The 21434-nt window shown below is 42.0% G+C and overlaps 1 protein-coding gene across 5 annotated transcripts in view; it reads left to right on the top strand.

The window, feature by feature from the left end:
* Astn1 (astrotactin 1) overlaps nt 1-21434 on the top strand; it is a 307737-nt gene that overhangs the window by 88140 nt on the left and 198163 nt on the right. The window lies entirely within an intron of this gene.

Here is a 21434-nt window from a genome sequence, read left to right on the forward strand (position 1 = left end):
CTTGATGAGCCAAATTGATTTTTTGCTATGTTTAATAACTCAGAAATTGACTTTTTTTTTTGGCTCGAGCATTGAAGACATAGATTTTACAGCATTCATTGGATTGCAGTGGTTACTGGGTGTTGACAGAAGTTTAAATTTGATGGCCCTTTATACAACGCATAGCATCCAAGATGAAGTGCACTGGACACAGCAATTGAAAGAGTATGCAAAAAAGAATCAAATCCTAGAACATGAAAATTATATTCCCAGGTTTCTTTCTTCCTGCATCTTGAGAGGCATCATAATACAAACCTACCTTGTCTAGGAGTTATTTCTCTTGATTGCTTCTGAGTTAATGCTTCATGTAACCTTGAAGAACATACTGGATCCATTTTAAAATAGGACAGTGTTTAAATAGGGGTACAAAATTATGCTATTGAACATCTGTAAAATGATCAAAGAATCTGAGTCCTTTGTAGTGCTCAAATTTTATGATGTCTGGGATACTGGATTTGATCTCCAGATAGCCTGAGACCGTGCTCAGTGAAGTCAGAAAAACGTTGACTAGGGAACATTGAAGGACACATGATGGAGAGTGGGGGCTGGGTTCTTTCCTAAAGTTTGTAATATTTCTTTCTAAACAGAGCTTCATATTTTTTGAACTTTTTTTTAAAAAAAATAGATTTATTTATTTATTTGATGTATTTGAATACACTGTGGCTGTCTTTAAATGTTTAAACAGGAATTGACTTCAATACATTCAGGCTAAATTCCTAAAGCAGGAAAGTTTTAAAGAAATATGTATAATAACTCTTAGGATCGAGCAATAGGCCTAGCCCCCTGATTGCTTCATAGCCTATGTCTTTTCTTGAGACCTGGGGGAAAAAACATCATTTTCTATACTCAAAATACTCTCTCAGACACTGAATCCACTCCCCTTGTTTTACACAGGGCCTAACCCCTGCACACCTAATGTGATTTAGCCCTGCTTTCATTTCCTGAATCTTTGTGTTGTGCTTTCCTTCCTGGATCTCATGCCCGATGCTGCCAGGTTCTCTGTCCCTGCAGGTGCAGACAAATTAGCATAAAGAGTAAGTTGCAAAATTGGAGGATAGCAAATTTGATTTCAAAAGCCATTTCAGATTGAGGTCCATTTGGTGGCATTAGGAGCAAAACTAATAAACAAACCAGATTTTTTTTTCTACTCAAATTGATTTCTTTTTTCTTTTACATGACAGCATCCCTTTAGAAGTAGACTATTTTATCAAACTTTGATTTTAGCAGTCATGTACCATGGTTTCTTTTGTCTCCTTTCTCATTATTGCTGAGTGTTAAGTTATGTGGATTGGCAAAGGAAAATCTTGTCTTTAGTAATAAAACAAAATGTATTAGGTTTCTAGGATTATTGCTATCTGCTTGCTTTTATGACCTTGACGATGTTTCTTACTGTGGTTTGATATTCTCATTGTAATTAGTCCCATTTTACAGATGGAAAAAACATTATAAAGGGACATCAGAATCATACCTAGACTTTAAAAGATACAACCGTGAATAGAACTGGCATCTGGGTTACTATCTTTAACTCAAACAATTGTTTCCTAAGTGACTTCTCTCATACAGAGTGTGACAAGGACTTAACGGTTGTATTTGGAGTGGGAAATGCCTTTGCAAACTCTGATAATTTAGTGGAGGATTACACAAGGCATGTTTTCACAGGGCAGTGACAGTACTGGGTTAATGCTGGGCCTGTGCTGAGCCTGTGTTAGGCCTGTGCTGGCCTTTGCTCGACCAGTATTGGACCTATATTGGGTCTGTCCTAGGCCTGTATTTAGCCTAGACTAGAATTGTACTAGGCCCATGCTGGGCTTGTGTTAGGTCTGTATTGGGTCTGTAGTGGGCCTATACTGGGCTTGCAGTAAGCCAATACCAGACTTGTACTAGGCCTATACTGGACCTGTATTGAGCCTGTGCTGAGTCTATAGTAGGCCTGTAATAGGCCTGTGTTGTACCAATATTAGGTCTGTAATAGACATGTATTGGGCTTGTACTTGGCCTGTGTTAGACCTGTGCTAGGCCTGTGTTACATCTATAGGCTTGAACTGGGTCTGTACTGGGCCTGTACTGGACCTGTCCTAGGCCTGTGTTACATCTAAACTAAACCTTCACCAGGCCTGTACTGGGCCTTTATTAGGCCTGTACTAGGCTCTTATTAAGCCTGTACTAGATTTATACTATCTCTGTCCTGAGCCTGTGCTGGGCTGTCCTAGACTTGTTCTGAGCCTACACTGGGCCTCTGCTGCACTTACACTAGGTTTGTACTGGACCTCTACTGGGACTATAGGCATATATTGGGCCTCTGCTGGACCTGTACTGAGCCTCACTATGACTATATTGGACCTCTGATGGGCCTGTGGTTGGCCTGTTCTAAGATTCTTCTTGGCCTGTATTGGTCCTTTGTTGGCTGTTGTGGTCAATATCACCTAGTGGGGGGAACATACTTTATCTTCGGAAGAATGTACATATTCCAGTACAGAGGCTCCTGTGACACCAAGGTAGCAACACATACATGTTTCTGCTTGCTGGGAATCTTTGTCCGATGCCCTTAGTATGTGGGAGAAACTGAACCCCCAAGAGTGAAAACACAGTTACCCTGTGACTGCTCAGTCTCCAAGCAGTGAGATCCAGGACTGTGAGGGTTCTGTAACAGACCATGGGGCATTTGCTGGCTGCCCTAGTGTCCCCAACCCCTTCTGCACACTGTTCCTTCTCTCCTTGCCTTCTTAAGAGTGCTTCCCTCTGTGCCCCATGGTTTTTCTCTACATCAGCACTCTTGCTTACTCATGTTTTTCTATTTCTTCATCTCTCCAGCTTGAAGTGGCCCTGATGGCCCAGACTCCCCATCTGTGCTTTTACTATGCGTTCCTCTGAGCTCTGCTTCTGCAGATTTATGCCTGATTTGTTCCATATTCCCTATTTCAAATTCCTGAGGGTGAAAATCTGATTAGCTCATCTCTTTGTGCCCAGCCATACAGCAGGTCATGGCACCATCTGTAGTTGGGCTATCCTTGAGTGAGATATCCAACACAGAGGGGTCACAGAAAGGGCTCAGCGAAGATTGGCCATTGGAGGAGAGAATATCTCTCATTGAAAGGACAGTGAACAGTATAAGGATAGACTCATCCAGTGCAGGAACCTACTGGTCTTTTCCTAAAGCTTGCTAACCCATCCCCATCCTGAAATCATTTGGCATTCTGCAAGACATGACTGGAAATTAATTTCCAGGAACTGAAATGGTTCAAGGTCAGAAAAGGAGAAATCATTAAAGTGACCAGGACTATTGAATGCTGTTCCTTCATTTCCTCCTCACGACCATCTTAAAAAACAAATATTGTGATCTTTAGTAGGCTTAAGCAACTGGATATGTCCAAGCAAAGCAGCTTGGAGTGGAAAGGTTGGTGTTTAATTACTATCTTATATTAGTATCATCTTCACCTTCACTGAAATTGGACTTGCAATGGGCTAACATCCCAAAGCAGTGCTGGGATGCTGAAAGCCACTTTGTGGTTGTAAAGGCTTATCCAATCCACACCCAGGAGAAGGGCACTTTGAAGTTAACATTATGAAGTCCTGTTGCCTCCCGGAGGTGGCTACATTCTTGTCAAAGTGAATATTCCATGCAGAATCCTTCTGTGGCTTGTATTAACACAGATCCATCATTAATATGACAGATATGCACACCTGCAAACTTAATTGCTTCAATTTTCTCAAATCACTGATAGGTTTATGGCCTGCCTCAATTCCAGTAAAACTGAAGCAATCTAGATTGGGGCTTAAAAAAAAATGTCTCCCTCCAATCAATCTCCTGAGCAGAGCCAGTCTCTAGCCTGATGGCTGGCTTTCTTTCTAGACAGGATAATTAAAGGAGCAGAGCCAGCTACTTTTAAAAGTCCTTTCATCTTAGGTTTATCATCAGTACCACAGCCTCGAGATACTCTAGACAGGAAACATATTTCCTTCTCCCAACACTCTTCTGGCAACTGGCCTTCCATTTGGGCAAGATCTGCTAATTCTTTCTGGGTTCATCTCTTCAGAGCTGAGGCAGTGTCCCCTTTGTGAGTCATTTCTGAGAGGGAGTGGTGTGTGAGGAGGTTTCTGTTGCAGTTTAGGAGTCTCTCACTTAAGAAAGAAAGTTCTAGAAACTAAGAAAAGCAATACTTATATCAGAAGCTTTATTCTCCAACATCTATGGAACCCAAAGATAACACAGAGTAGGGATTTCGTTTTTCTTAAGTGGCTGAGGAAATCCCTATCAAAGAAATCAAATCTCCCTCAGGAGTGCTCTAAATGAATGGAACCTTTGAAAACATCATTCCAAGCTCTCAAGGACTTAAACGAATTTATTAAGTTGCTAGATGACCATGCATGAAACAATGGACGCTAAGTAGAAACTAATGGACAACAGTGTTTCTCACCTCGAGGCATGAAGAAATCTTTTCAAGATATGGGCAGGTGGTGCCAGTCAGAACAGCTAAAGTTCTTTTATTTTTGTGAATGAGGGAAAGAATAAAGCTAAATAAAAATTTTTTTATTGAAGAACTCATGAGTGTTCAACAAGTGTGTTACTTTCTAACATTGAAAGTATGGAAACAAGTAATCATCAACCCTAAGAATATCCCAAATCAAGCTACATAAAAAGAATAGTTTAATTAGTACTGCTGCATAAAATATACTCATGAGTCCCTAAGGGTGTCAAAGGTGAATATGGGAGAGGTAATGAGTCCATCTTCTACAGCAGATGACCCTGCCCACCTCTATTGGTAGCGGCCATTCAAATTGATAAAGCTGGATGAACCCTGTAAATACTAGAAAACCAATCCAAATGAGCAAGAGTCTAAGGAAGAGGAATAGGAGGGGCTCTGCTGCTGGGAGTCTGAAGAGGGAGTGAGTCTGAATCATCAGTGGTCTGCAATATCGCTGGTTCTGTACCACACACATTCATCAAGGGGGTCTACTTTGGTTTTCAAAATTATGTCTTTCAAATCTATCTGCCTTAAATAATATTACTGTTTTTATTAGTTTTTTCTCATTGCTCTGGCAAAACACTTAGCAAAAGCAACTTAAGGAAGAAGGCTCACAGTGGGCTCACAGTTGGAGGGCGGGGTTTATTTCGGCCAATCACAAATGCATGACGCGGGTGATTACATTGCATCTGTACAGAGCACTCAGGGAGAGAGGAGTGCTAGTACTCAGCTGTCTAAGTGTCTTTCCATTCATTCTGTCCTGGTCCTCAGCCTATCAAATGATGCCACCAACATTCAAAGTGAGCCTTTCCTCCTTCATGTAAATTGCTCTGGAAACAGCATTACAAATCCATCCAGAGATGTGTCTCTTGGGTAATGATAAATGCAGTTGACAGTGGAGATGAAGCATCACATTGCTATGTCTGTTGGGCATTGGACTTCAGTTTTGAAAACAATTTAACTGCCCAATGATTTGAGGATCCTTTGTGTATTTGAATGTCAAGTTGGTGGAGATTGTGAGACTCTCAGAAGCATCTGTGTGAGAGGGAAGGGTTTAGTAGTAGGTATCACATGATTATCACGTGACTGTTGTGCGATCAGCATTAAGGTAACAGTCTTGTGGATAAAGGCTCCCTGCATTATGAAGTGGAAAAGCTCTCCACCATACTGGTGACTTAGGGACATTATCTAGAATTCATTAATACTATGGTCTGAAAACATCAACCCAATATACTATCCTGGCCAAAAAGGGGAAACAAAATACCAATGTGAAAGATGTGGGAAACACAGTAGTACTCTATATTTTGGAAAACCATATTGAATATTTGCCACCTCTGGAATAAAGCAAATTATTCTTATTAGCAACTTTAAATGATAATATTACTGATGAATGTGACTAACGTTTCTCATATTTCTAAGCCCTGCCATGTAAATATTCATTTACTAGCACACTTAATCATGTGTTTTCATTGCTGACATTTTTTAAAGGTAGAGAAACTGAGGCCCAATGACTCTGGTGGTTCTAAGTGTAGGAGCCTTACCACAGACTCTGTTTTTCCAGTCATAGATTCTTTCCTACTTCTACAGCACCGTCTCATTCCACACCAGGGACTGCATCTGATAAACAGAGAAAGCCTGCAAAGAAGGCTTCTGTAGTCATGGGAAGTAATTTGACTCAATAGAACTGTCGTCCAGAACTTAACCACTACTTCATATAACAGCTAAGCAAAAGCAATATGAACGAGAAAGATTAGGAGAATGTGACAGAGTTTATTACAGAAAGCGACCTTGTCCTCCATGCGGTCACCTGATAGATGTCAAAACTTATTTGAAACTCAAGGAAGGTGACTTTGCAGAAGTTGAAAGGAAGTATTCCTCCACTGGGCATGTGTTAATCATAGGGTTCATTCCCGAAAGTGGAGCATGATCATAACAGAAAGAGGTGTGGTAAACAAACCAGAGAGGCATGGGGTACTTGAACGAAGGAAGCAGTGTTATTGAGAAGCTGAGCTTGTTTGTCCTCAGTTTCAAGGTTGAAGTCAGAGAAGATGCATGCCCACAGAGTCTGACAAGTGCCTTCCCTGCTCCGTGCCTTTTGTCCACAGAAACGGAAGTAGACATAGAAACTATCAGCACTGTGGAGTTGCCCTCAGTCCTCAGCTCTGGGTTCTGTCTGGAACCTAATGATCCAGTCACTTTAGCTGCCTCGCTTTTGTTCTCACTCTGGCTTATTTGATGAAATTCACAGCTGTTTTCCCTCAAAGTATACTCGTACCCAGTAGAAACTGAAAATCCAACACTTCGTTTTTAGTCTGTAGAACTTAAATCACATAAATTTGAGAATAGACTCAAATGAATCGAAAAGGACTCTTAGGAAATGTTAATGAAACTGAAAGCATGTTAATAGACACACAGCAGATAGCGACCAGGACCTTGCAGGGGCAGAAAGACAGAGTGTGTCTGAGAAGCAAAGCCCCAGTATGGCACAAAGACACTGCAATGGAGTGTCTTAGTTAGAGTTTTACTGCTGTGAACAGACACCAAGACCAAGGAAACTCTTATAAAAGCAACATTCAGTTGGGGCTGGCTTACAGGTTCAGAGATTCAGTCTAGTATCATCAAGGTAGGAGCATGACAGCATCCAGGCAGGCATAGTGCAGGGGGAGCTGAGTTCTACGTCTTCATCTGAAGGCTGCTATAAGAAGACTGAGTTTCAGGCAGCTAGGACAAGGATCTTAAAGCCCACACCCATAGTGACATACCTATTCCAACAAGGCCACACCTCCAAATAGTGCCACTCCCTGGACCAAGCATATTGAAAGCATGACACAGAGGGAGCCAGTAGGGTGAAGGTGAACTTCCTTTCATGTGCACTAAACTCATCTCCTTGGATTTGAAATGGGATTTTGAGTTTTATCAGCTGAATATTTGGAGAACAGGCTAACGTGGACTTTATGCAACCAGCAGGAGTCACATTACTCTCCTGCTATCTGCCTCATACCAGAGACGCCTATCTCCACATTGAAAACACACCATCCTCGTCATACTTACCTTATCTCGCCGCCAGACCCCTGGTAGGTGTTTGTTAGGGAGTGCTTGGAGAAAGAGGATCTTGGGATTAGGCAGTGCCCACTGTTAAGTTACTTGTATACTCAATGTATAAAACAGTAGCACTCTGGCTGAGCCTTGTCCCGAGACATTCCATTTAAAAATATACGTATTCTTTATTTATTGTGTGTGTACCAATGGAAATCGGGGGACAACTTTTAGGGAGGTAATTCACTCATGCCACCAGGTAGATTTTGGGGATAGAACTCAAGGTGCCCAGTTTGACAATAGTCACTTATTAATGACAATTTTAAAAGTCACCATAGCCTTTAGTCACTCTGCCCTCTCAACAACTCAAGACTTTTTTTCAAGGCTGAGAAGGATAATATAGATATCTGGGAATATGTAGATGCCTTTGGGGAAGTCTAAAGCAGCCATGTCCACCTCTCTAGGGCAGAGAAGAGATGGGCATACTGGAAAGAGTCTGAATTAGCTCTCTGGAGCACGTAGAAGAACTGGAGCAGGGAAAAACCTCCTCTGGGTTATAAAGAAAAACTGGTAATGGCAGGTTAGGTGAGGAGAGTCTGTGACCTGGAATATTCTGGAAGTTTCAGGTAGCAGGAGGGGGTTTGTGGACCTTAGGCTTTAGTATGTGTTATAGGTACATGTCCAGTGGGAAGTGGCTCTTCCTGGCAGACAGAAACCCATTTCACAGGATCCTGAGGAATGACTGAAGTGAGCAGCACCAGTCGTCTATACTTCAGCCAAGACTGTCACTTTGGAGTTCCCTTTGGATCTGACAATCCAGCCTCCTGTTGATGATACGGGGGCATGCAGTCTCTGCCTTATCAGCTGAGTAGGGTCATTTTGGGGGAGGTAGGGAGCAGGAAGGTGGGAATGTGGGTCAAAGATGGGAGAAGGTAGGTTAGACAGGCCATGGGAGAAGACTCATGGAAATTACCTCAGTAGCCTTTGGTTTACTGACTGTCAGATTATTTCTCCTGAAGGAACCTAAAAAGACAGGAAGCAGCCACAGTATTATGATGGAAAGGAAAGAGACCAGCGAGTTGAGAAAGGGTAGAAGCTAGAGGCCCAAGGGAGACTGAGGATAACCTTGGGGTCAGCCACTGGAGGCTGTGGTTTGCAAGCCCATTCTCTTTCATTTGATGCACTGATTCACATTGGCTTTTAGCAAATTTAGGGCTTTTACAAATGGCATCTGACTCCATTTTGGGTACAACCGTGGGGACCTGGGACAGAAGTGACTGCACCTCGAGGATCATGTAAAAAACACTGCCTGCTCTTTCCAAATAGGCACAAATTGATATTAGTTAAAGGTTAAAAAATAGTTATACCCTATAAATCTTCAAAGGAAATTGGAACCCTGTGAGCATATTAAAATCATATGAAGAACATTAGATCCAGAAACATATTGAACACACCAATCACCTAGACTCAACAAAGAGTACAGTTCAAGCCTGGTGCCCAGCAGTCTGCCTTCTGATGATTCCCTGTGCGTGTCTCAGGGAGCAATAGGCAGGTGGCTCCTGACCATTCCAGGGGCTTTAGTTCCTTTTCCTTTCCATATGACCACCCCTCTGTTGATCTGATCCTGTATGGCTCCATCCTCATGTTCATCTATCTCAACCCCATACTGCCCTCTGCCTCTACTTCTCTCATGGTTCTACACCTTGCCATGTAGCTCTGCCAGAGCCTGGAACTCAGCTCAGCTCTGAGTCTGAGGCTTGGTTGAGTGTTAGGACCAATGCTTCAGCTGGATATTTTTCAATTTAATTTAATTTTTTTCCACTCCAGATTTTACTTCCCTCCCTGTCTACCCTTTCACTGTTCCCCATCCCATACCTTCTCCCCAGCTCCATCTGGATTTTAAGATATCTAAATTCTTAAGAGTGTTCCCCCTGCATCCCCACTGACCTCTTGCCTAGATCTTGCAGTAAGGTCTCTTTGGCACACCATGGCTTCTGTTTCAACTTTTAATTCATTGTAGTCATTCTGTAACCTACACAATTGATGTTGGCTGTGTGATGTGTGATGCTTGATCTGAGAGTTAACATTAGTAGTTGCTATTGGAATAAAGAAATTTTCCTTGGTCAACTATGAAATGACATTGGAAATACTGGCAAATCACATCCATTAAAAACATTATAACTCAAAATGTTATTGTTATTCAATTATTTCTGACTTGGGAATACACAAAAAGTGTCTGGGCTTGTTCCTGACAAAGGACCTCAGAATTAAAGTAGTAAATATGAAAAGGGAACCAACAAGGAGTGGATGTATGTCTTTCCCAGATGAGCATCACACAAGTCATAGATCAGGTTGCCTTGGATTCTTTTAAATCATTTACCCAGGAAGCACTAGATGTCTAGATTAAAGTTTCTATGGGGGATATGTCTGTTGGATCATTTACAGATCATCTTGACCCTTTTGTCTAACAGGCATTTATACTAATCAGCCCACAGAACTGGGTCAAGACAATGTCAAGAGTTCTTTAGACCAGAAACTGGAAGCACAAACTAAGCAGATCTGATCCACCATAGGAACCAGATATGGGGAACTCACATTAGGTTGACCTATGATTTGTATACTAGTGAGAAGGGCTTAATAGCACAATTTCAGTGTCAGCTCTATAGCCTCAACCTTTCAAATGCCTGTCCCTGTTTACTATTAATGTGTATCTTCTGGATTTCTATTTTTTCTGAATGTTCAGAGTGATTCTCCTGCATTTGCATTGATGTAGGACCAAGCTTTGGTTTCAAGAGTTGTTGTTGATGCATCATGAATGGTTTTAGTAGACGGTACAGTTGAGTAGGAAAGATGCTATGCTGTGAGTTGGAAGACCAGGTTCCAGCCCTGTTATTCCAACTCATTAACTCTCTCCTTCGGAAGGATCAGTCCCTTCCTTGTACTTGTGGTTTCTAGTTCTATGAACCACACCTCTCAGGGCTGATTAATTTGTAAAGAGGGGCTTATAATAAGGGCTTTGCAAAATATAGGACAGGAGCCATAGTAAGGGATTTTTTTCATCGAGCGAAGTCTTCATAGCTATTCCTTGGTACTTGCTTCTTTGGCTGAAAAACCGAATGCTGGTACCTGAGATTCTGACCTCTCATCTGCACTTTGGAGTAGCTCCTGTTCCAGGCCCTGAGAAGGCAAGTGTAGACGATAGGAAAGTAACACTAGAAAATTCGGGAGTAAGAACAGGCTTTCAAGCTCACTTGTCCTCACCTTTCTGGAAGTGACAATGGCACAGGGAGGGTAGACAGAGAAGCATATGTGCTGGAGCTCTTGCCCAGCAGCTAGCACTTGTGCTCAGGGATGGAAGCGCATGCGACTGTGGGAATGGGATGAAGCCTCCTTTCCAAGACGAAGATGAGAACGGAACATTCTCAAGAGTACAAAGACTCCTGAGATTTAAGGTGATCGGGCAATAAGTCTAGAAAGTAGGATCTAGTGTAGCACTGAAGAAGGTTCGACTATTATTCAAATACATCTTCATTTGCTGGTAAACTGCCCACACTTGCCATGCTTCATCCATCTGGGAGGATCTGACTTATTTTATTTTGAGACAGGTTCTCACCATGGTAGCCTTGGATGTTCTGAATTTCACAATGTAGACCTGGTTGGCCTAAAACTCAGAGATCTACCTGCCTCTACCTCTGGAGTGTTGGGAATAAAGGTGTGCACCACTGTACCCAGCAGGACCTACATAATTTAATTCAGGGACATGTTGTCCAGCGCCTGGCATTCAGTTCACTGAAAGCTGGTCTCATATGCCAGCCTTTGATGGGCACAGCTACCAGGGCATCCCTTGGTAGAAGTTCAATCACTGGATCTTAAAGCAGTGATAGTATTGTTTGATTTCTGCCAGACGCACAAAGAGGATTGTTTGCTAAATAGCGCTTCTAGGAATGTATCATTGTGACCTTAGTAGGAACTTAACTAATTCAGGAACTAACTATTTTTTCTAGACTTTTTAAGATGTTGTAGCCCCTGGGACCATTTGTCGGCACAGTGTACTTAATTCTGTCAAAGCTTATGGCCCAATTTTAGGATTTGTATAAATAACAGCAGTAATCCCAATGATGGCACTAGTCTCTCTTGTTTGTTAAGTGCTGGAAACTGCTAAGCAACCATGTTGCATATATAATCCTGAGATTGGGGTTTGTAAAGCAAGGACTTGAAGGCGCGATAGTGAATAGTAGTCTTAAAACCAAGAGACCTTGCTTTTCCCTTCTCTCCATTCTGCTGTTTACTAACTGAACACACCTGGTTTAGTAGGCTAACTTCTCTGGAATTTAAGTTCCTTACCTGTAAAATGGGAGATCCAGTCCTAAATTGAAGGGTCATGAGGGGTAAGGCACTCATGCACCCTGAGAGAGCTGCGCAGCTCAGCTAACACCTAGAAGGTTTCTCAGAACTTGTGGAGTTGAATTGCGGACAGTAAGAACAAACATATAATAGAATTAGTGCTAATTCGAAGTGAAAATGAATCAAGACAGTTTAGAGAGAGCAACACACCACCCCCTCCTATACACTATTTACGGTAGCCATTGCTTGCTACTTAATGGGTTCTTCTTTCTCTCACTCTTCTTCACCCTTCCAACTTCCTAACACTAGATAAAAGAGATAAAAGGATAGAAAGGGGAGGGAGTGATGTTATTATTAGACTATTTCATGCTGATCAGGTGCATCAAGTTCCTTGGAGGAAGTTTGATCTTTGCCATTAGGTTTTCTAATTTCTTCTTGTTGTTTCTTCTTTGCACTGACTACTCAATAAAACATGACCAACGGCAATGAATAGGAACCAACCAACAACCAAAAACCCACCAACATGCTACCAACAATCCACCGTGCCTCTGGGGGCCCTAGAATGTATATACCCTCTGCAAAGTCCCAAGAATTCCAAACATTACATAATGGCAGAAACTATTCCTGCCACTGGCAAAAATCATGCCCTTGCTGGAGCGCAAGGCAAATCATAGTCAGTCGCTATGGACAATCTGAAGCAGCCCCATATATCACACCTGAAATCAAAACAAAAACATATTCTTACAATAGTTCTGTGTTTTTTAAAGAAACCAAAATGCCAAATTTTTCACTATAACTTACAGATGATAATTTGGCATCATCAACTCCCCTTTTTCACCTACCTTTTTAAGCAAGAGCCACAGACCCTCACAACCTCATGATATGAGTAGTCCATGATATGAGGTAGTCCATGATATGAGAATTGGGAAACTGAAACCTTTGTGTGCAACAGATTCAGAGCATCAGAGAGAGGACTTCGAGTACATGGAGTTCTTAGAGGGTCTAGTGGGAACTTTCCTTATAATTACCTTGTAACAAAACCCAGGTGTCCATATTGCCCCCAGTGCCACACAGAGTAATCCCCGTCCCCTAGACTTACAAAGCTCAAATTAGAATTCCAGTGGAGAAACCTCAGGCTTCAAATGACTTATTCTTCCCACAATGTATAAAACGATCTATAAATACATATTTTAACATCATGAAGTTTAAATATTGTTACACATCTTACTTGATGTCAGATTTTGTTAAATGCATGTCGTTATCTCAATTTTCAAAGGTCAGCCATGTGGCAGTGGAGAATAGAACTAGATGTAAGTTTTTTTTTTTTTTAAATCCTTTCACCAGTACATCTGCAGCTCAAATAACCTGGTTCTTTTCAAAGAGCTTTGCCCCACCCCCTTTTCAAATGAGACTTTAATGAGTATCATGTGGATAAACTCTTTGCAGAGGTTTGAAAAGATCCAGAGAAACACTGTGGTAGGAACAAGCAAACCATTTTAGATACAATCACAAGCCATTTGAATGCTTCTCCTCTCTCTGGTTGTGTCAGAACCTTTAGGCTGCATCTTTCTCCCACAGGAATGTTTTCGTCTTCATGGCTAGGTAAATAGAACATGTGTGCAGTTGCTCGATTGCTATTCATGTCAGCACTGTAGCTCAGAATGACCTACTTCCAGCAGCAAGCTTCGTTGCTGTCCATGGTAGCTGATTAAAAAGCCACCCTTCACTTCCCACAGTTCCCACCTGCAACTTCCCACAAACATGGTGATCTGTGGAGTACCCAGGCCCGTATGGTCTTCCTTTCATCATGCCTTCTCCCTGGGTGGACTCATTTTAATTCACCATTGTACATTTCTGGAAAAGAAACGGATGGGTGTGCGGGTTTAAAGTCTCAGATCTTTGAAGTATAGCATTGTCAAAGAATATTGTTTATGGATGTTTAGACATCCGGTGATGATATACATTATTTATGTCCATATATTATATATATTATATAAATTGTATATACATTGCCTTTATATACATAATGTACTGAAGGTTAGTAGCTAACTGGAAATGATTTGGAAGTATTTGTATGTGGAAGAGTCCCCATAACTAATCCAAAGGCTAAGAGGAAAGCCTAATTTGAAAATCTCTAAAGATAGCTATCCAGTTAGCATACATAAATATGCTTAGCCTGTACCTGACTTGGGGTTTGACTATCACCAAGTGCCATGCTCCATTTAGTGACATCGATGAGGAGACAGAACTAGAGAGACCTTGGGGACTTCCATCCTGTCTCTTGACTATAAGGCATATGAGTTCCACGGATCTCCACAGACTTCCCTCCACATCCTTGTTCAGTGCTCAATGCATCTTGTGCTTCCATTTCTCATCACTGAGCCAGTGATACACCGAGCTCCTAGTTTATGAGTCATGCAGGGTGAATGTCACTAATCTGAGGACGTAGACATTCGATTACCCTTCATCTAGGCATGGGTGAATTTCTCTACTCCAAATCTCAGCAAATCAAGCATGTTCTGATTACCTGAGCAAAGAAATTCTTGTGCTTCTGTTAATAGTTGTTTGGCCTTTTAAGCTGCCTTGATCTGAGGCTTTGCTGGATAGTTCTGGGTAGTTCTGTAGCGTGGAGGAGGATGACGGAACAGAGTAATAGAAAGCAGCTCCATGGTGCCCAGCGGATTGAATGAGGAAGCCACAAGAGGAACTATATTTCTAAATGGTTTATGAAAATCTCCACAAAAGAATATCCTGGCTGTGACATCTCCCATTTTGTCCCCTTAGCTAGGCATTAGCAACACACACTCCAGGCAAACCATCAGAGCTCCTGGCATCTATGCCGGCTGAATTCTGGCCCAGCAGGGCATACTTTCTTGTGTGGTTCTCAGTTTGGGACGCAGGATCATTCCACTTCAGAACTCCAAAACAGATGGTCCCTGTGGTGAGAGGTGCAGCCCACAGGCCAACGCAGCCCAAGGCCCCCGTCAGTTTTCTGGCTGACCTCATTTCCTCCACATCTCTTGACTTTGTCCTTTTTCTCTACTTCCTTCTCCTCTGTCTGCCCCTCATCTTCCTTCACAGATGGCCACGACACTAATGTGCTGCTGTCATTATGTTTATGAAACAAGTTGAGGTCTTTAGAGGCCGCTGTTCCTCAGACATTAAAGACTGGTGTCACTTTGATACCAGGGTGGAGATTTGCAAGATAATTAGTGATCTCTGGCTGTTATTAACCCCTGACTTGAGCAGGTTATTTTCTTCAAAGGTGTTGAAAGTTAATACCGCTGTTAATAGTTTCAGGCAGAAGACCATAATGAAGCCATGTGGAAAACTAGGCCTACCATCAATATCTTTCAAGTTCTGAATTAGGGAGTGGAGAAGGAAAATTTCTTAAAAATGGGAAGAAAAAATTGACTAGTTCTGTCAGAGGCTCATTTTGATAATGTTTTTGATGGTCACTCTCATCTAGACAAGACACAATAGTTACACTTTATTTTAGAAGGTTGGTCTAGCACTACAGATTACATAAAGAAAATTAATAGTCTAATTTTTTTGTATGTGTGTACCACATGCGCATATGAGACAGTCTCATTAACCTCAGTGGTTTTCTTTATTTGTTTGTTTGTGGGTTTTTCTGTTTCTTTTTTCTTTTGTGTTTGTTTATTTGGTTTTTGCTAGGTGGTTGTAAGCAAGACTTTGCAACCCTGTTTCTACGCTCCCGTAGTGCGGGGGTCACACACCTGTGCCTAGGCCTGATTTTTTTTTTACACAAGTGCTGGAGGTTTGGATGAAAGTGTTCTTGCCAAAGCAGCAAGTGCTGTTACCTACTGAGGCACCCTCCCCCTGAATTAATCTTTATTACACAAGAACACTCACAATGGCCACTGGGATAGCATATAGTGGAGGTGAGGCTATATTCTGTTTTCAGAAGTATTGTTTTTCTTACATGCAATTATTTCACAAACAATATAAAGGTATTTGTAGCATCTCACTTAGCATTGAAAGTAACCAATAAATCTAGACAATTCAGCAAGGACCCTATCCTCTACCAGGAAGGACCTTGCTTACTAATGCATTTTTTTGTTCCTTCAGTGGAACTAACTCTTCTCTAGGTCTGTTCTTGTGGGAGTCCCTCAGAAAGCAGTTTAGATTTGGTTTGGAAAAAAGGTTATGTTAGGTTGAAAATAAGTTTGAAAACCTAAGCAAGGTTTTTCGACAGGCAGAATGGTCACCAGGGGTGTCAACATCAACCTTGAAAGATCACAGGATCAGTTCTGCAGGAGCCCTCAACATGAGGCTGAGCATGGACAAGTTAATGCTACCTCCTACCTTGACCTCAACCACCACACTACCTCATTACTGCTCAGCTGAACTCAGCTTGAAACTCAGGCTTTCTAGCAGTGAAAAGGGGTCCCAAGATATCCAGACCGCGCTAACATACACTAAGCAATTCACCAAATTAAATGACCCTTGAGAATTTTCCCGATTAAATCCATACTCCAATGTGGAATTGTCTCATTCATTGAATGAGGGCATGGTGGATCTGGTATTTGGAAGGAAATTCTGACACTGGCTTGATGTTTCTTAACACCTCCTCAGATCAGGTTCTCTCAGCATGCAGATATACATAGGGAAGGGGAAAGCATGTGGATAGCAAGGGCATGTTGTAATGCCAGGTAGAACAATTTGTGCAGCAAAGTTTTGAGTGTCCTGAAGTAACCCCACAAAGAGACTAACTCCCAACCCACAAGCTATCATTAGAACAATGACTAAGGCTAATTAAAAGTGATATCACCTCACTCTGCCTTTTCCAACCCAAGCTTTCCTCTTATATGACTTTTCCTGCCCAGTGCTCCACCAATGCAGTTCTCTGGGACATGAAGCTCCACAGTTATCTCTTAGAAACAAGCTATTTGCAGCAACATTATGAAAGTCTTCCTCTACAGACTGGGATACAATGTGAAGTTGGGTCTGTGTCTTGAGTTCTCTGTTCACATCCAAGGTGGACCATAGGTGAGACCCAAGAAGAGGTTTATTTAATGTTACTCGTGACACTGCACTTAACATGCTTTCTGGAGACAGAACCATGGGATGATCAAAGTTACAAGGAATATTGAAGTCCATTGGCACACTTGGGTCTTCACAGAGATGAGAAAGCTCAGAGTGAGGGGGAATATTCAAAGTTCCTCAGAACAAAGTTCCCCTGAGTCCACTCCTACAGTCCCTGAAAAATGCAGACTCAGAGCTATAGTAACCCCTAGACCTAATAGGACATCAGCCATTCTCATTTTAAGTCTTGGTTGATGCCTCTGCCTAATAGAATTGTGAATGACTTTCCCCTAGCTGTGAACTTCTTAAGATGGCATTTAAGGCTCTTCCACATGCCATTAATCTGGATGCTGAGAGTAGATGCTCTGTAATTCTTCTACATATCCCCCACCCCTGCAGCTTAACCAGACCCCCTGTGACTCTGACAACGCACATCATCCTTCTGTTCCTTTGCACACACTGCGCACTTCAGCTGGGATTGTGCATGTCCCCAACATCTCCCACCATTTTCTTGCTTCCCATCAGTGTTTACCCAGCCAAGGCTCACCCGATGCTCAGCATGGCTGTCACTTAGCCCTGGCCACATCTGAAGCTTCCTGATGGATGAAAAGTGCTTTGAGATTAGGAGTACATAGTTTAATTCCCAACTGTGGCCAACATCATGTGCTCCAGGAACATTTAGTGTGTGTAAGAAGGGATAGCACGCTGCTTTCTTTGTATTGCAAGATCTGGAGAGGTACTAAAGATGTGAGGTTTGCAGGGCTGAGGATGGACATGGTAAAAGCCAAGACAGACTTCTCTTTCTGGAGACCTCAACCCCACAGTCTGCTGAAACGTGACACTTGTGACATCTGGACTGTAGAGATTCCTGTAGAATTAATTTTATTCAGTACATTGCCTCAAAGGTCCTCTGTGAGCTTCAGTGGCAATCCTCTGTGACTTTGGATTGGAGTAACATTTTTATCACCATGCTAATTTACTCCTTAGAGTCTCATGACTGGCTTGCATTCCACTTCTTCTCGAGACAGGGATATTCACACAGATGTGATTGCACTAATATTCTCGATCTTGTTTGTGACGAAGTTGGCAGGGCATTCACTATGTCCTGTGTGGTCTTTCATTTGCTGATCAGGCCAGATATAGCATAAATATAAATAAGTTCCTGGTTTGGCATTGGAGCTCTTTCATGTCAGATCCTATCAGGAGAGGGAAAACTGCCAAGGATGACTCTATCATGGTATAATTAACTTGAAACTAAGAATTGATGAATGCCCTTGGCAGATGTGGTGCCCTCTTTCCTTTACCTCTTGTCTTCCTCAGTGAACCAAGTTGGTGCAGGATCATGATATTGACATTCACAGGGATGAGAATGTATCACCTGCAGAAGGGTTCAGAGACTTAGCCTGGATGCCATGGCCAGAGACTCTGTGTGCTAATCCCGTTGCCCCATGGAATGCTTTGTCAAGGTCCTCACAGAATCTAGTCTTTCCTTGGTACCCCCATGCCTAGTGCTATGGAATATAATATCGTAATCCTGATTGAAACACTATAGCTGCTTATAGACAAAAAGGTTCTTAATAAGATGATAAACATGTTCTAGAATTAGATAGGGGGTGATGATTACACAACATGATGAATTCTCTCTCTCTCTCTCTCTCTCTCTCTCTCTCTCTCTCTCTCTCTTAAAAGGTGACTTTAAGGCATTTAAATTGTACCTCAACTTAAAAATAAGTCATGTGATATAAAGTCCTGGAACAAAAGATTAGATTATTATAGCCACTAAACTCATAGAAGAACACATGGCTTCCCTACATTAGGGCTCTCCCCCACCCCTTCCCTCCCTCCAGGTTCTAAGGTCATGTTGTCTGCTTTTGAAAACTGTGTAGAGGGCCACAACTAGTCCATCTGTCTCTGCCCCTGATCTGTGTCAGGCTCGTTGACCTTGGTTTAGGTATTTCCTTAATTTTGCTTCCATGGTTAAAGCAGGGTTAATGAGTCTGACCTACATGATGAAGATCTGCTGGGAAACAAAATCTACTTTCTGAAGTGATTTAAAGGGACAGGTGCTAGATCCTTTTGAATAGTTCCCGAAAGGGCTGAGTGGCAACCAGACACGCATGGAATAAATCTTAGCTTGAGTGGATATGGTTCTGAAAAGAAGATGGACTTGATTATGCCATCAAATGCACTCCTGGGAGCTGGCATGCTGATGATGTTTATCTCTACTGAGATGGGTACAGATTTGGTCCCTAGGCAAGGGCATGGGGGAGGATGCACTTCTAGAGTCTTCTAGCACTTTAAAGCCATGAGAAGTCATCAGGAATGCCTGCCTGCAGGATATACAGCCATGGGATCTGGAAGCACTTGGTGATTATTGGGCCTGCACGCATTGTGTTTGACTCGTGATGCTTTAAATGTTTACCTTCAGAGATGCATCCAAAGATGTTTTCTTTCCTGGGAATGTAAAAGACACTTTAGACAAATGGTTCTCAAACTTCCTAATGCTGCAACCCTTTAATACAGTTCCTGCATGCTGTGGTGATCCCCAACCATAAAATTATTTTCGTTGCTACTTCATAACTGTAATTTTGCTACTGTTATGAATCGTAACATAAATATCTGATATGCAGGATATCTGATATATAACTGCTGTGACAAAATTGTTGATCCCCACAAAGAAGTCACTGCCCGCAGATTGAGAAATGTTGATTTAGAGATTTAGAAGTGCAGTCAATGTGGGAAGTCAGAATCACCACTACACCAAATAAATAGGGAAGTGCCTTCTGAAAACCAGTTCTGAAACACAAATCTTTACTTCTTGGTCTCTTTGCCCTCTGAAGCTCTCTGGATTCTAGGCCAATCACATGCTAGATCACAGATAATCTACCTACCTGACAGATGACAGAGCCGTCTAGGCTACAGAAAAGAGAGGCTAAGCACGAAAGGGGTACTTTATTGGCAGCTTCCCTACACAATCTCAAGTTTCCTCTTCTCTCTGGTGAGTGTGGTGTTGGATGGGCAAGGCCATCATCTCGGCATCTGTCAGGGGTAGGCCAATGACTCCTGTCCTTCGAGAAACCTCGGTGACCTACACAGAAGAGCAATGGTTATGCCCATCCCTTCTTCTCCTCATCCCCACTCACTAGTTGCCTGGTCATTCCTTTCCCTTTACCACTTACCATAAGCCATTTGTTTCCCTTAGAGAAGACTACTTCTTACCCTCTTGTATGTTTTACTAAGGTCCTTTCTTCCTCTCAACATACTACAAGGACTCATTATGCACGTTCAGTCATGGCGAGCTGCTTTAAAACATTGAGAGCTCCTCATTTTAATTAGTGCCTGAGTGCCTAGCATGGGGCCTGGTGGATAGAGCATGCCCAGTGTGTGTCTGTTAAATGTGTGGCTAAATCAATAAATAACATCAGTCTGCTCTTCCATAAATAGTGACGGATAATTATAAATTCCATAAATATTTAAAATTGCTTTCCTCTTTATGATTGTGATAGTTGATGAGAATATATTCTAAATGTGTCTATTAAATCTTTTTTATATCTGTGGAATAATTTTTTGGCCAGAGGTGATAAATTTCAGGAGAAGATGCATGCCTTTTGAAAATGAAATTTTATAAAGGAATGATTTGTTAACGTGTGTATAGCAGAACACTGGTTCCCCTTTGAGGCTATAATAGTTGTTAAAAGAAACATGGTGTGTAGGCTAACTGGAGTCTTGGAAAGCTGGATTATTCAGATTTCTCTACTATGGGATAGCCCAGAACACTGATCTAACATTGCTTAGGAATAAGAGAAAGGGGGATATGTACACAGGATATTCCTGCAGCTACATCTTTGTCCTCACTACAGTGTAGAGGGAAAGTAGGTTTTTGTTGGATTGGTTTTGGTTTTGTTCTTTAGCATTTTTCTATTGATGATAGCCCAGCTTTCATTGAAATACCCCAGCAGCAAGTGAGTGTTTATGTCTGTGATCAGGGTCCAATGCACTGCACTTTTTTCTTCATACATAACATCTGCTGTGCAAAACTAAAGAGAAAAACAACAACAAAAAGAATTTAAACATTTCTTTACCTGTCGTGACAAGTTATCAGCTGTCTCTGGTGGACTGTGCAGACCACGACTGTGGTTTCACAGATGGGCTGGCATCCCCAGTGGCTTTTCAGTAACCTCTCAGGACTGTCCCATAAATGCCAGTTCTCTATACGGTAATTACCAACTCTCTCCTTGGTAGATTCGCTGGCGTCTAGGAGTAATTGCTAGGTAACTCACATGTCCAGATTTACAAGAGGCAAACAACCTTGTATTTACCTCAGGGGGTTATCAGGTATTCAAACTGTGCAATGTAAGGGATGCTATTGATCACAGAATGAGGGGAAGAACTTGAATTTTCACCTCAGTATTTTTCTCACTGGGTGAGAGCCTGATGAACAAGATTTATCACAGAAAGACCTACAGGGGATAATTCTCTTCTCTTGATCTCTTGTCTTTCCGG

Source organism: Rattus rattus, chromosome 10, assembly GCF_011064425.1.
Source record: "Rattus rattus isolate New Zealand chromosome 10, Rrattus_CSIRO_v1, whole genome shotgun sequence".
NCBI lineage: Eukaryota > Metazoa > Chordata > Mammalia > Rodentia > Muridae > Rattus > Rattus rattus.